The following is a 14898-nucleotide window of genomic DNA, read 5'->3' as shown; positions in this document are numbered from 1 at the left end:
GCTCCACCGATCTCTGCTGCTTGTGCCAGATTAAAAAGTGCCTGGGAACTGAAAGAGGCATCTTGGGCAGGAAGAAAAACCAGCTACTCTTTATGGGGAAAAGCAAGAGAGATCAGATTGTTACTGCGTCTGTATAGAAAGAAGTAGACATAGGAGACTCCATTTTGTTCTGTACTAAGAAAAATTCTTCTGCCTTGAGATTCTGTTAATCTATGACCTTACCCCCAACCCCGTGCTCTCTGGAACATGTGCTGTGTCAAACTCAGGGTTAAATGGATTAAGGGCGGTGCAAGATGTGCTTTGTTAAACAAATGCTTGAAGGCAGCATGCTCCTTAAGAGTCATCACCACTCCCTAATCTCAAGTACCCAGGGACACAAAAACTGCGGAAGGCCGCAGGGACCTCTGCCTAGGAAAGCCAGGTATTGTCCAAGGTTTCTCCCCATGTGATAGTCTGAAATATGGCCTCGTGGGAAGGGAAAGACCTGACCGTCCCCCAGCCCGACACCCATAACGGGTCTGTGCTGAGGAGGATTAGTATAAGAGGAAGGCATGCCTCTTGCAGTTGAGACAAGAGGAAGGCATCTGTCTCCTGCCCGTCCCTGGGCAATGGAATGTCTCCGTATAAAACCCGATTGTACGTTCCATCTACTGAGATAGGGAAAAACCGCCTTAGGGCTGGAGGTGGGACATGCGGGCAGCAATACTGCTTTGTAAAGCATTGAGATGTTTATGTGTATGCATATCTAAAAGCACAGCACTTGATTCTTTACCTTGTCTATGATGCAAAGACCTTTGTTCACGTGTTTGTCTGCTGACCCTCTCCCCACTATTGTCTTGTGACCCTGACACATCCCCCTCTCGGAGAAATACCCACGAATGATCAATAAATACTAAGGGAACTCAGAGGCTGGCGGGATCCTCCATATGCTGAACGCTGGTTCCCTGGGTCCCCTTATTTCTTTCTCTACACTTTGTCTCTGTGTCTTTTTCTTTTCCAAGTCTCTCGTTCCACCTTACGAGAAACACCCACAGGTGTGGAGGGGCAACCCACCCCTTCACTCTTTATCTCCAACACTGGCTATTCCCAACTGACCTGGGAGTTTTAGGAAAGCCTACCTGGTGTATCTGTTTCTTTATGCCTACAGAGAAAGATCATCTGGTTATTTTTCTAGAAAAAAAAAAAAAGGCATGGTGGGGGGACTGTGGGCTAGAGTAAAGGACCTTATTTCTAGCAGCATTCCCCTCCATATAACTACATAATTTCAGCCTTGAGATTCTATTTTATCAAATGTCCCCAAAGACATATTCCAGAGAAATAGGATTGTTTAAAGTGGGCCCTCCTGGCCTTCCACAATCGGCTATTCTCCCAGGACATTACCCATGGCCCTTTTTCCCTCCCAGCAATATCTGTTCTCCTAATCTCACTAAGAAATCCAGGCCAGCTGGTGATTTCAGGCTCCTTTATCTGCTGCAATAATGAGTATCCCAGAGTGCCCCGGACTCTGCCAGCTCCCAGGCCCCAATGCCAAGTTGAATAATAAATAGTTGCCATGAGGGGCTGTCTCGACACCTACAAAAAGGAAGAGCAAACACAATGGCTTAGCAACAATACTTACGTGCTTCAACTTGGGAGTTCTCATTCCCAGGCCAGGCTCCAACATACTCACAATTCCCACTGATTTCAACGGAGGTGACGTTAGGTGAATGGTCTTTCAGGCCAGGCCCTTAATTGTTTCTTCAATATCACTATTTTATTTTTATAAATCTGATGAATCTAGTGTCAACTCATTGTGATAGAAGGGGGCCCATTGCCACTAACTACAGAATAAAAGCATAAATTTTGAATCACAAGGATATGGTGTTAAATCTCCTTTTTAAAGGAAAAATTAAAATGAAATAATGTCTTTTGCAGCAACTTGGATGAAACTGAAGGCCATTATCCTAAGCGAAATAATTCAGGAACGGAAAACCAAATACTGCATGTTTTCACTTATAAGTGAGAGCTAAGCTATGGGTACACAAAAGCACACAGAGTGGTATAATGGACATTAGAGACTCAGAAAGGGGAAGGGTGGGAGGATGTGAGAAATGAAAAATCACCTTTTGGGTACAATGTACACTATTTGGGCGATGGGTACAGCAAAAGCCTGGACTTTACCACTATACAATCCATCCGCATAACCAAAAACCACTTGTACTCCTAAAGCTATTCAAATAAAAATAATTTTAAGTCCATTAGCATCAAAGAGAAATAAATGATAAATCTCCTTTTCCATTCTTATGGGGCAAGGGACTTTGTCAAAGTGCCTTATTTCTGAGCTTTGGTTTTATCACTCTAAAATGGGATGATAATAAATACCATTGGCCAGTTGTGGGGATTTAAATGGATAACTCACGAAAGGTACTCAATAAAAATTTGTTTCTTTTTCTAATATTCTATGATTTGATAAGGGTCAGAAGTACCAGTAGACAGTGTTCCAAAACCTAGAAAAGTCACTAGCAGGGTTGAATTAAGAAAATGGAAAGACAATCCACAGAATTGGAGAAAATATTTGCAAATCATGATAAGGAACTTGTATCCAGAATCTTTAAAGCACTCTTAGAACTCAGCAATAAAAAGACAATCTAATTTAAAAATGGGCAAAGGATATAAAATGACATTTCTCCAAAGAAGATATACAAATGGTCGATAAGAACATGAAAAGATGTTCAACATCATTACTCATCAGGGAAATGCAAATCAAAACCACCAACCACCACTTTACAACCACTAAGATAGATAGAATCAGAAAGGCAGATGATAGCAAGTGTTGGTAAGAATATGGAGAAATTGAAACTCTCATATGTGGCTGCTGGCAGTGTATGATAAAAATGGCACAGCTGCTGTGAAAAATAGTTTGGCAGTTCCTCAAAATGACCTAGCAATTTCATTCCTAGGTATACAACCAAGAAACGTGAAACCATAGGTTCATGCAAAAACTTGTTCACAAATGATCAGAGCAGCATTTTTCATAACAGTCAAAAGTAAAAATAACCCAAATGTCCTGTAATTGATAAACGGGTAAATAAAATATAGAATATCTATACAATGGAATAGTATTCAGCCATAAAAAGAAAAGAAGTACTGATACATGGTAAGACATGAATAGATCTTGACAGCATTATGCTACATGAAAGAAGAGAGTCACCAAAGACCACACACATTGTATGATTCTATTTTTGTGAAATATCCAAAATAGACAAAGTTATAAAAACAAAAGATAGATTGCCTGTGGCTGCAGGGGAAGAGAAGAGAAATGGAGAGTGATTGCCAGTGAGTACAGGATTTCTTTTGGGGGTGATAAAAATGTTCTAAAATTCGGTGATGATGAGGGATGCACAACATTATGAACATACTAAAAATCACAGATACGTTCATTTTAGACAGATGAATTTCATGGTATGTAAATTATATCTCAATAAAGTTGTTTTTAAAAAATAGAACTCACCCAGTGGGACCAAACCTGCTTCTCCAGGGAGACCAGAACCACTGTCCAGAAAAAGATTTGCCATTCCTGAAACTTGGGAAAGTGGGGCGGGCATGGTAGCTCACACCTGTAATCCCAGCACTGGGAGGCTGAGGCGGGCGGATCACGAGGCCAGGAAATCGAGACCATCTGGCTAACACAGTGAAACCCTGTCTCTACTAAAAAGACAAAAAATTAGCTGGGCGTGGTGGTGGGCGCCTGTAGTCCCAGCTACTTGGGAGGCTGAGGCAGGACAATCACTTGACCCTGGGAGGCGGAGGTTGCAGTGAGCCGAAATCGCGCCACTGCACTCCAGCCTGGGTGACAGAGCGAGACTCCATCTCAAAAGAAAAAAAAAGATACCTAGGAAAGTAACCTTAGTTCCTTTTGATTTGAACTCAAGGAGACAACCAGGTCCTGGACCCAAACTAACTACTGAGAAACAGAGAGGAGAGTTGTCTACAAAGCCGAGATGGTTTGTATGGAGAATGTACTTTGCAGTGTGAGCTCACGTGGGTCCAGCACACCTCCTCATGAGCAGCTCACAGCCAAGGGGAAGGCAGAGACCCCTTATGGGGATTTTCAGTCCCTTCATGGTTACAGGGAAGCACAGTGATACCCTAATAATCATTTTTTATTTTGTCATTATGAAGGTATATTTCTCAAGGCAGAAAGAATGAAGTTATTTTATTCAAAATTTTGTTAGCATAATTAAAATCTTTTTTTTAAGGCAGGCTGGAGTGCAGTGCCACGATCGTAGCTCAGTGCCACCTCAAATCCCTGAGTTCATGCAATTCTCCTGCCTCAACCTCCCAAGTAGCTGGAACTATAGGCACACACCAATGTGACCAGCTTTTTTGCTTTTTTTTTGGAAAGATGGGGCCTTGCTACGTTGCTCAGGCTGGTCTCCAAGTCCTTGCCTCAAGTTATCCTCCCACCCTGGCCTCCCAAAGTGCTGGGGATAACAGGTGTGAGTCACCATGCCCAGCCTAAAATCTCTTAAATATTTGGGGACCTCCATGTGCACCCCTGCCTATATGAGGGCAGGCCTATCTACTATGCAAATTGGTGGCTGAGCTGAATCAATAACTCAGAGGATGTGAAGGCCAGGCCAGATCATCTGCCACCCTAGTTGCAAGCTTCCACCCTAGATCAAGTTCCCATGATCTGGCACCTAGATAATGACAACATCTTCCAAACTGGTCTTTCTACTTCCTCCTTTTCTGCCCTCGGTCTGTTCTCCACCAGCACCAACAGTGGTCCTTTTAAAACATTAGTCATGTATGACTCCTCTGCCCAAAACCCTGCGACGGCTAAAAGCCAGTGTCCTCATGGTGGTGTCAGAGGCCCTGGAGGCCTGGCTTTCCACAAGCCCTACCTGCTCACCACTCACTCCACACTAGCCTCCCTGACAGTCCTCGAACACCTTGGGCAGGTCCCTTTTTAAAGCCTCCACCCCAACTGTTCCCTTGGCTTTTAATGCACTTCCCCCAGATACCTGCATGGCATGCTTCCTCACTGCTTCCAAGTCTTTGCACAAATATCCCCTCAGGGAGAACTTCCCTAACCATCCTCCTTAGAATCAAAATCACTCCCTACTCTGGGCCCCCCTTTTCCTTGCCCACTTTTCTTTTCATACCACTGATTGCCACCTGTCACACCATATCACCCCCATTTGAATGGAAGTTCCATGAGATCAGGCATCTTGGTCTGGTCTGTTCACTGCTGTATCCCCAGCACCTAGATCAGTGCCTGGCACATTGCAGGTGCTCAGTAAGCTCTGTTGAATGAATGAACAAATGAATTCATGATGCTTTGCCTCAGAGGTAGCAACTGCAACATTTGAAGGCTGGGCAGAGATTAAGGAACCAGCCAAACTGAGAAGAGTTTCAGAGGCAAGTGAATGAAGAGATGATATACTAGAAGCCAAGGGGGCAGGAGGAGTGCCCAGCAGCTTCAAATGCCACAGAGAAGGGAAGCTGGATAAGGACTGAAAAGTGCAGGCTGAAAAGATAAAAAGATGAAGACAAAGAGCTTGCTTGAAGTTTTTTTTTTAAACATGCTACAAAAATATCAAATGATGTTTCGATTAATCATACTATTATTAATTTTCTCATAATATCTGAGCAATCTTACACTATGAGTAGCAATGAATAGTGTTACCCTGACATAGCTTTCATCTTTCTATGAACAGTTGCAGAATGCCCACGTTTATGGAGATGTCAGGAAGCAAACTCAATTTATAGGATGCACAGATGATCTTATTGTGGCTCTGTGTAAATATTCATCTATTACAGTCACTGCTGTGACAGGGAACATTAGAAAACACTGTTAGATATTTTGTTTCTACTGTCTCTGTAGTAGTGTAATGTCATGATTTAGGAAAAGGTTAACCTAGAGTCATACAGCACCTTGATTAAAAAATTATCAAACCATGATCAGAAAGCTTCTGTGTATCAGGCAATAATCTAGCTGCTTTCTGCTTTCGCACAACAGATAATGTCGTCTGCAGAACAAGCTAGTGAGAAAATATTATGATTCCAATGCCCTAGTAAGAGCTCAGACCTTGAAGTCATATTGCCTGGGTTTTAATTCCTGCTATTTACCAGCATGTGGCCTTGAACATGCTTTTTAACCTTCTCTGGGTCCTATAATAATAGTATCTACCTCATAAGACTAGAGTGAGGGTTTATGCAAAATAACATATATGTATGAAGTTCCCAACATAACAAGGAGTTCACGTTAAGCTCTTAGAAAATATTTTGTTACTACACGTAGTGAAAATTGAGCCTGAATGAATCTGGGTAAGTCATTTACCCATTGTACTCTATCTAGTAAGTGAGAGTCAAGATTTGAATCCAGCTCTTCCATCTCCTTCTACGATTCTTTCCCCATCTCATCATGGATGTCTCACCACATTTTCTGGTAACAAGGATGCATAATGGAACATAAAAGTTACACAAATTGGGTGGCTCTTCTGCTTATCATGATGTCAGATGGGGCTGCAGTTGTCTGGGGGCTCTGTTGGACCTGTGCATCAAAAAAGGTTCACTCACGGATCTGGTACCTCAGCAGGGATAGTGGAATGCTAGACATAGCTGGGATACAGGGACAGATGGGTGACCAACACATGAAACTGGCAAGAAATTGGTTTCCAGAATATATTTTAAAATTATAAATCAATAAAAATGAGGCAAACAACTCAATAGACAAATTGGCAAAGTACGTAGTACATAATCATTACACAGAGAAAGAATGTGAAAGGCCAATAAACATTGGAAACATAAGAAAAATATTCAACCATAACAGTAATCAAGGAAATGCAAGTAACATTATATACTACTAGACTGGCAAAAATTAATAAGCTAACAATACCAAGTTTTGGAAAAGATACAGAACAAAGAAAACTCCATCTATTATAAATTGATGTAATCATTTTGGGAAACAAATTTTTTTATTTTGACTTTTTTCATTCAGTGTAGTTACTTTGAGATTTATCAATGTTAGTTATGTGTATTAATAATTCATTCCTTTTTATTGCTGAGTAGTATTCCCTTGTATGAATATAACACAATTTGTATATACATTCACTTACTAATGAACTTGTGTGTTGTTTTCCACTTTGGAACTATTACAAATAAAGCTGCTATGAATATTCGTGTGCAAGTCTTTACGTGGATCTATGCTTCTATTTCTCTTGGATAAATATATAGGAATAGAATAACTTGATTATAGGATAGGTGCCTGTTAAAGTTGAGGTTTATATATTCCAGTGGCCAGCAGTTTGATTTCTACAGACTAGGTGGTATGTATAAAAATGTTCTTAGCAGCAATATTCATTTAAAAAAAACTAGAAACACCAGGCACGGTGGCTCACACCTGTAATCCCAGCACTTTGGGAGGTCGAGGCGGGCGGATCACGAGGTCAGGTGATCGAGACCATCCTGGTCAACACGGTGAAACCCCGTCTCTACTAAAAATACAAAAATTAGCCAGGCGTGGTGGCGCACACCTGTAGTCCCAGCTACTCGGGAGCCTGAGGCAGGAGAATTGCTTGAATCCAGGAGGTGGAGGTTGCAGTGAGCCGAGATTGTGCCACTGCACTCCAGCCTGCCAATAGAGTGAGACTCCGTCTCAAAAAAAATAAAATAAAATAAAAATAAAAAAACTAGAAACAATCTAAATGTTCATTAGCTATAAAATGTATTAATACAGTGTGGCATTTTCACTCAAAGGACTATTATACGGCAATAAAAATTAACATGCTAAATCTGTAAGTACCAAAATGTCTGAATCTTGGGAACAATACCAAGTAAAAAAAGAAAAAAAGGCAAGTCACTAAATAGAACATCTGTATACAACATTTGCATGAAGTCGAAGTTCAAAATCAGGTATGACTAAACTACATATTACCTAGGGAACATTATACACAAAATTCAAGATGGTGGCCAACTCAGGACGGGCTTCAAAGGCAAATGCAATATTTCATTTCTTAAGCTGGGTAGCAGGTACATTGCTGTTTAGTTTATTTTTACCCTTTATACCTTACCCATATATTATTAAAACTCATCTATCTATTCAATAGTTAATAATGTAGCACATGTGAACTCTGAGTCATTATTAGTCCATTATGATCGACAGTACACAACATCTTAATGCAAATGCATTATCTTAAAATATTGGAGCCATGTTTTACCATAAAATGTAGTGCTAAGACACCAACTATTGACTCTTCAGGAAAAGTTCCATCTACAGAAGACATGCACATTTCCACCAGTACTCATGTTTGTTATATGGTAAGCACCTAAGATGTCAACTCCTTGAAATCAAGAACTAATCTGCCTTGTTCCCTGCTTGGCCCCAGAACTGTGCCTGGGACATGGCATGAGCTAAATAAATATCTGTGGATAAAGGTAAAAGAGGAAGGGAGGAAAGGAGAGAGGGAAGAATGAAATGAGAGAAGGAAGGAGGGACTGAGCAAGGTCTTCTCAGAAGTGTATGTTGGTATTAAAGAAGTAGAAGGTATTTCTTTGGACTGTGAAACTGTGCCTCCTGTGGGACCATTTTTCATGCAAACACAACCCAGAGACCACCTTCCTCCCCTGTTACCCCCAGAGACAGTAAAGGATGGTATTATATCTCCCATGTGACTAACAGGAACTGCCCTCTACCATACAACATCTGCCATTTTTCCAACTCTTCAATTAAAGCAGACAAGCACCAGAGCCCAGCCACTCACCACAGCCTGACCTTATCTGTCGCTATGGAATTCCCTCCCTATACTCGGACTCAATCACATCAGAAGCTCTGGAGGTAGCAGCTGGCATCAGTATTTCTTAAAGCTCATTAACTAATTCCAAGATACAGCCAAGAAGCCAAGATTGAGAATGAGAGCCACTGACCTAGAGGACAAAGAGCTCTTCATCAATACACACACAGTCACACACAGAAAGACATATACACGCATATGCACACATACAGAGACATACACATATACAAACACACACAGAGACATATACATGCACACAGACACATACACAGACACACACAGAGACATACATACACAGAGACACACGCAGAGACATATACATACAAACAGACACACAAAGAGACATCCACATACACACAGACACACACAGAAATATAAACACATACACATAGACACACAAAGAGACATATACACACACAGACATACACAGGCATACACACAGATACATGAAAACACATACATACACGGAGACATACACACAGAGACATATACACAGACACAAACATACAGAGAGACATGTACACACAGAGGCATAACACATACACACACACATACACACATATACAAACGGCTCAAAACCTAGTTCTAAGAGCCACTGCATCAGAACTCCTCTTAGCATGTTGTAGCTGTGCACTTTCTTGCCCACTTTTTAATTTTAGTTAGATTTGTACTTATCTCTTCTGCCTGATTGTAAGTTTCTGGGATCTAGGATTTGGTCTTCTTCCCCCACCTCTCAGCGCCTGGTAGCCCCTGGTGAGCATCGGTGCCCCATCGTGGCTGACCGTGTGGGCAGCCTTGGAGGCAGCAGACATTAAGGAAGGCACTCCCAGCGGAGTAGCTAGGCTTGCAGTAAATCCTTCAAGGATGTGGCCTGTACAGGCTCTGCTTTTCTTTTCTGACTCACTTCTTCTTTTCCTCTGCTCTGGTCATTCCTACCCATTTCCTGGCTCTCTAGCAAAAGTGGGGAGACCCTGGCCAAAAACCCAACTTTTCAGCATTGGGCTGTGTCAACCCTGCTAAGAGGCTGCTGCTTTAAATAAATGCATCTAGGCATTTCAGATTCACAGCACAGACCCACTTCCATCCTTCCTAGAGCTTCGGATCACTTGAACTGGCTGAAGAGGGAACATGAAGGCCCAGACTCCCACCGAGAAGCAGCTAATAAGCTAAAGAAGGGAGAGGAGAATGTCTAACTGAATTGGGGGACCGTGGGGATCCTGGCCAAAATTCCCCATCAAAGACACAAAAATCAATTTTGAATGGATTTGGACAGATAGTCCTGCCAGGACATTCCAGCAGCGTCTAAATACCAGCAGCAGACAAGGAGAATATTTGCTGTTCTGCAGGATCACCCTGTGCACCCAGACTGCCAGGGAACTGGATCCCTCCAGCTCAGCCACCTGTCCCCAGCCCCTGGCACTCGTCCTCCTCCATGAGACCCTCTAGCCTCCTGAGTCACCATCATGCATTGCTTAGTCCTCCCCGGGGAGCATGTCTATTGGTACCTTAAGGGTAGTGTGTTCCTTGCACTTTTTATTTCCTATTAAGCAGAGCAACTGAATGGAGGTGCCACATTCATGCCCAGAGCAGGTGAAGCAGGTGAAGCTTTTGGCCTTAAAGTTAATCTACATGAAAGCTAAGAAAACAACTTTTTCTGCACTCTCCAGCTTCCATGTCTTCTTAGCTGCAGGTTGCTGAAGAAATGTCCCTACCCCCAGCCTCCTGCATGGATGACAGAAGCATCACTGAGGAAGGGATGGCAGATGTTTTTTCTCTCCATTGCAGGCTCCAATAGATTGATCATGCCTGCTGGGGTGCAGACCTGCCCCAAGATTCAGCAAAAAATCACCATTGATGAGTGATGTCTGCCACAGGCCTAGGAATGAAGCTTAGATGCTTGCCTTGTTTCTGTCAGCCTGTAGGGGAAGATCAAGGTTCCCTATTGAGCCAGAAAAGGGATTTTCATACAGATCAAGTACAGAATGGTCAACACTGGGGCTGCTGGAGGAGGAGTGCAACTTTTGGTGGGCAGAGATAGTTTTCTTCCACGGGAGGGCTCTTCCTCTCTTTGCTTCCTAGTAACTGAGGAAACAAGATAATCTTCTTAGTCGGGAACATCTTGTATCTTAGAAGACAAAGACAGGAAGGAGGAAGAGGACAGGGCATGAGTGGCTCTTGGAAAATGAGCAAAAGGAACCTTCCAGACTCACATCCCAGCTGTCAAGTCAAAAGGAAGGTAAAGAACAAGGGCTGAAGCTCTGATTGCCCACAGTTTGCACTGCCACTCTTACCCCTCGCGCAGACCAACCTAGAATCCTACACAGGATACGGGTGGGGGCGCTGGGGCAAAGATTCAGGGGATATGGTCCTTGTTATGTCTCCTTCGTCACAATGCTGTCAGTGAGGAAGGGTCTTATTGCAAAGAAGGAGATGGAAAGAAATGGGCATCTTATCTGTGCTGTTGGAGGTGGGGAATGGGACAGGATTTTCTTGTTTATGCAGATCATTGATAAAAATGATGTACAACATACCAGCTGGAGGAAGCCTAGTTGTGTAGGAGTTCAACCAGAAAGGAAAAAAAAGAAAACTTCAGAGCCACAGTGAACCATAAGCTGGACCTGAATTTGCAAAACAGCTTCTGTTTTGTTTGTTGGTTGGCTTGTTCTTTGCTTTTTGTAAAACAAAAACAATAACAAAAAGACTGAACGACAGTAACTTTGATGCTATCTAATAGCTCTGGCCCTGCTCCTACCACCTCCCTGCTCCTCTGTGTCTGAGTGAAAATAAAATACAAATATGTTATCTGGGGTAGGGAGAAACACACACATTCCCATTATCACATTAGCAGATTAGCTGGGTTCCAAGAGCAGGGCCGGAGGAAGCCAAGACAGGATGTCCACATTTCAGCAGGGAAAGAAGAAGGTCAGAAAGGTCCTGAGTGGGAGGAAAGAGAGTCAGGTACCTTGGTGTGGGGTCTTCTGAAAACAGGGGCAAGCAAAGGGACAATGGATCGTAGGCTAGGTGAGGAAAGGCAAAACCGCCAAGAGCCCTGAAAGAAGGGCAGACTTGCCGTGAAGTGGCACCTATGTCTCCATCTCATTGAGAATCAGTGCCAGCAGCCCCGTTCCCAGTTTGTCTCTGCCCCATCCCCATGGAATCCACTGCTATTGAAATTAGCCACTCTTGAGTGTGCCTGTTAAGATTTTCATTTACTGTTTCTTCATTAGAGATAAAAGAGTTTTCCTTATTTAAACACACACACACACACACACACACACACACACACACACACACACACACACCGAATTTGGCTCAGTGAGATCCCACAGAAAGACCTCTTTGGGTAGCTAGAGTTTCAACCTGGGGCATTTGGGTTTAGACAGACTCCTGGGAGTTCTGATGGGACCTTTTCTGAGAATTTCCTTAGGGTTTTGGCAGGATTTTGTTTTCCTTCCATGAGGCGTTTCCTACCTTATGAAAGGAAAAATTCTTAGCTTCTGTATTCAGAAACTTAACACCCCAAAAAAACAAGGCCTTTTAAAACTCAGAAAACCGTCCTCAGGAGGCATCTCAGCTCTCAGTTCGGCCAGTCGGCAGGGTTTGTTGACCACGACTTTCTCTCTATACCATACTGAGCAAGACACATACAGAGAAGTTGAAGCCTTGCCCCCAAGGGAGACAAGCAAATTCCCTTCATTCAACAAAAATGCATTGAGTTCTTTTTACATTCAAGGCATTGTGCTTTTCTAAGAGGAGAAAGAAGCCTATTAGACAAAGCTCTATTTTTAGAAATATATGCAAATAACTACAGGAAATAAAAGAATGTGGCAGGAGTTATAAGAGAGGCTCAGATAAAGTCCTCAGGACTATGAGGAAAGAGAGGAATAAACTTCTAGCTGACAGAGCCAAAAACAAAGAAAAGAGAGAGAGAGACGCCATGGAAGACAAAGCAGTTGAGTTAGGCAGGGCAGAAGCGGCTCCTAGGAATAGGCTGCTCTCAGAAATGAGGCAAGTGGGTAACAGGGTGACAACATGAGCTCCAGAGCCAGGATGCCTGGCTTCCGGTACAGGCTCTACCACTGGTCAAGTGTGTGAAACTCTTTCCAAGTTGACTCATGTTTCTGAGCCTCAGTTTTTCTCATCTGTGAATGGGGCCAATAATATCTACCTCTTAGGGACCGTGGAAAGGATCACATTAGGTAATTAATGTTAGGCTCTTGGCATAATGCCTGGCACATAGAAAGTACTCAAAAAATGTCACTTCTTAATTAGCTTTGAAAAAGATGGGAATCTGTGGGGACTGTGGAGGGTGGCTGAACAGGAAGTCTTGATTGGCCAGTTGGGAAATTCCAGGGCAGAGGAATGGGATGAGAAGGTTTGATCTGCTGCCAAAAGAACCATGCTGAATGAGATAATTCAGAAAGACCAATTCACAGAATCCAAGTAAAAGGGAACAAAGACAGGACCAACAAGAGGGTCCTTTGGCCCAAACCTCACTATCACAAAATGCCCCAAGTTTAGATTTTTGCCATTACCTCCATCTGTGTTTATACATAAAATATACGGAGCCACTGCCAACCAATGTGAATTTATATAAACATTTAATTCCACCAATATTTGGGCATTTCTTCCTTTTCAATAAACTAGAGGCTTCAAAACATGGAAATGGCTCAGGCTCCGCTTGACCTCTGAGAGATCCTCTTAGCAGGGTTTAGGTAGACCCAGGTCTGAAATTGAGCCCAGCCTAACAGGGGGGCCTTTCTACTTGGAAACAGCAGCCATGCGCTATCTGACCTAAAGCAGCCATGCTCATAAACTGCATTATGGGATCTGGACTTATGGTAATGGGACCAATCAGTTTACCTGGTAGAGGAAACAGCATGAGGAAAAGCTCAGAAGGAAGAAAGCAAAGTGTGGGCACAGGGACAGCACATCCTGAAGACTGGTGGAGTGTGGAGTCCAGGAGAGGAGGGGTGGGACCAGGGGCTGGAAACCCACGTGGGAACCAGATCGTGGGGAATATGTAAACCAAAGAGTCACGAAACCTTTGTATAATGCTGGCAATTTACACAACTAACAGCAGAGTGCAAGGCATTTCTCAGCATCACAGCATTTATCCCTTGTTCTAGGATAGCATTCTTTGCTTCCACCACCTCACAAAGCTCTGTCATTCCTTAAAGTGGTCCTTCCTCTTCCCAGAAACTTCCCAGGAAGAGCATCAGTTGTTTCTTCCCATGCTCCAGGTGTGTTATTGACTCAGCTGTAAAAGAATAATATGCCCAAGGAGCAAAATTTGTCCGTGGCCACCAAGCCATTCATTGCAAAGGTGGTGTCTGGTTTAACTCCTTGGTCCTTCTTAAATGCATCAAACACCTTCTTGTCTATGTCGTCTGTTTGATGAAGGTCAAGTATTAGAGGCTGTTCTGTGATGAAAACCAAAATATAGAGACATGCATAGGAAAAGGATTTTTATCAGGAGAGGCAGTCTAAGAGATATTACTTGGAAGTAGAGAACCTTCTGGGATATTTAGATGGCTTGTGAAGATTATGAGCCAGAATGTTGAAATGGGATTCTCCTAGAAAACCTGGGATGAAAGGGATGGAAGAGACTGCCAGTTGCCTTCCAAATGTCCATTCTCCCTTCAGAGGGAGGAAGCAAGAGATTCCCAATTGTTAGTTTACCCATCCTCCTATCAGACTAAGGACTGGCCAATGTTATCCAATGTGTTGGATTTCCAGAAAGAATCCATTAAAGAAGCTGATTCACATAGAAAATAAATCTGACTGCTCTTCGGTTTTTCATGCTTTTTCCAAGTAGGAATGCACATGTGACCATCAGAGTCCCAGTAGCCATCCTAGCCCATGAAGTGACCTTGAGCATGAAAGTTATACAATATGGATGATGGTGTAGAAAGAAAGTTGTTGGATCTTTGATAACCATGAAACCACCATGCTGGTCCTGGGCTACATACCTCTGCATTTCTTTTACAAGAAAAATTTAAATTTTTTGAAAAATCCTTGTGTTTTAACCACTGTCTTTTCTTCCACATGCAGCTGTCTCTAATCCTAACTAATACAGAAAGCTGTTTAGGCCCAACCACAGGAGAACAGACACATCCAA

This window comes from Pan troglodytes, chromosome 10, assembly GCF_028858775.2.
Source record: "Pan troglodytes isolate AG18354 chromosome 10, NHGRI_mPanTro3-v2.0_pri, whole genome shotgun sequence".
NCBI lineage: Eukaryota > Metazoa > Chordata > Mammalia > Primates > Hominidae > Pan > Pan troglodytes.
Note: the sequence above shows the minus strand (reverse complement) of the source record.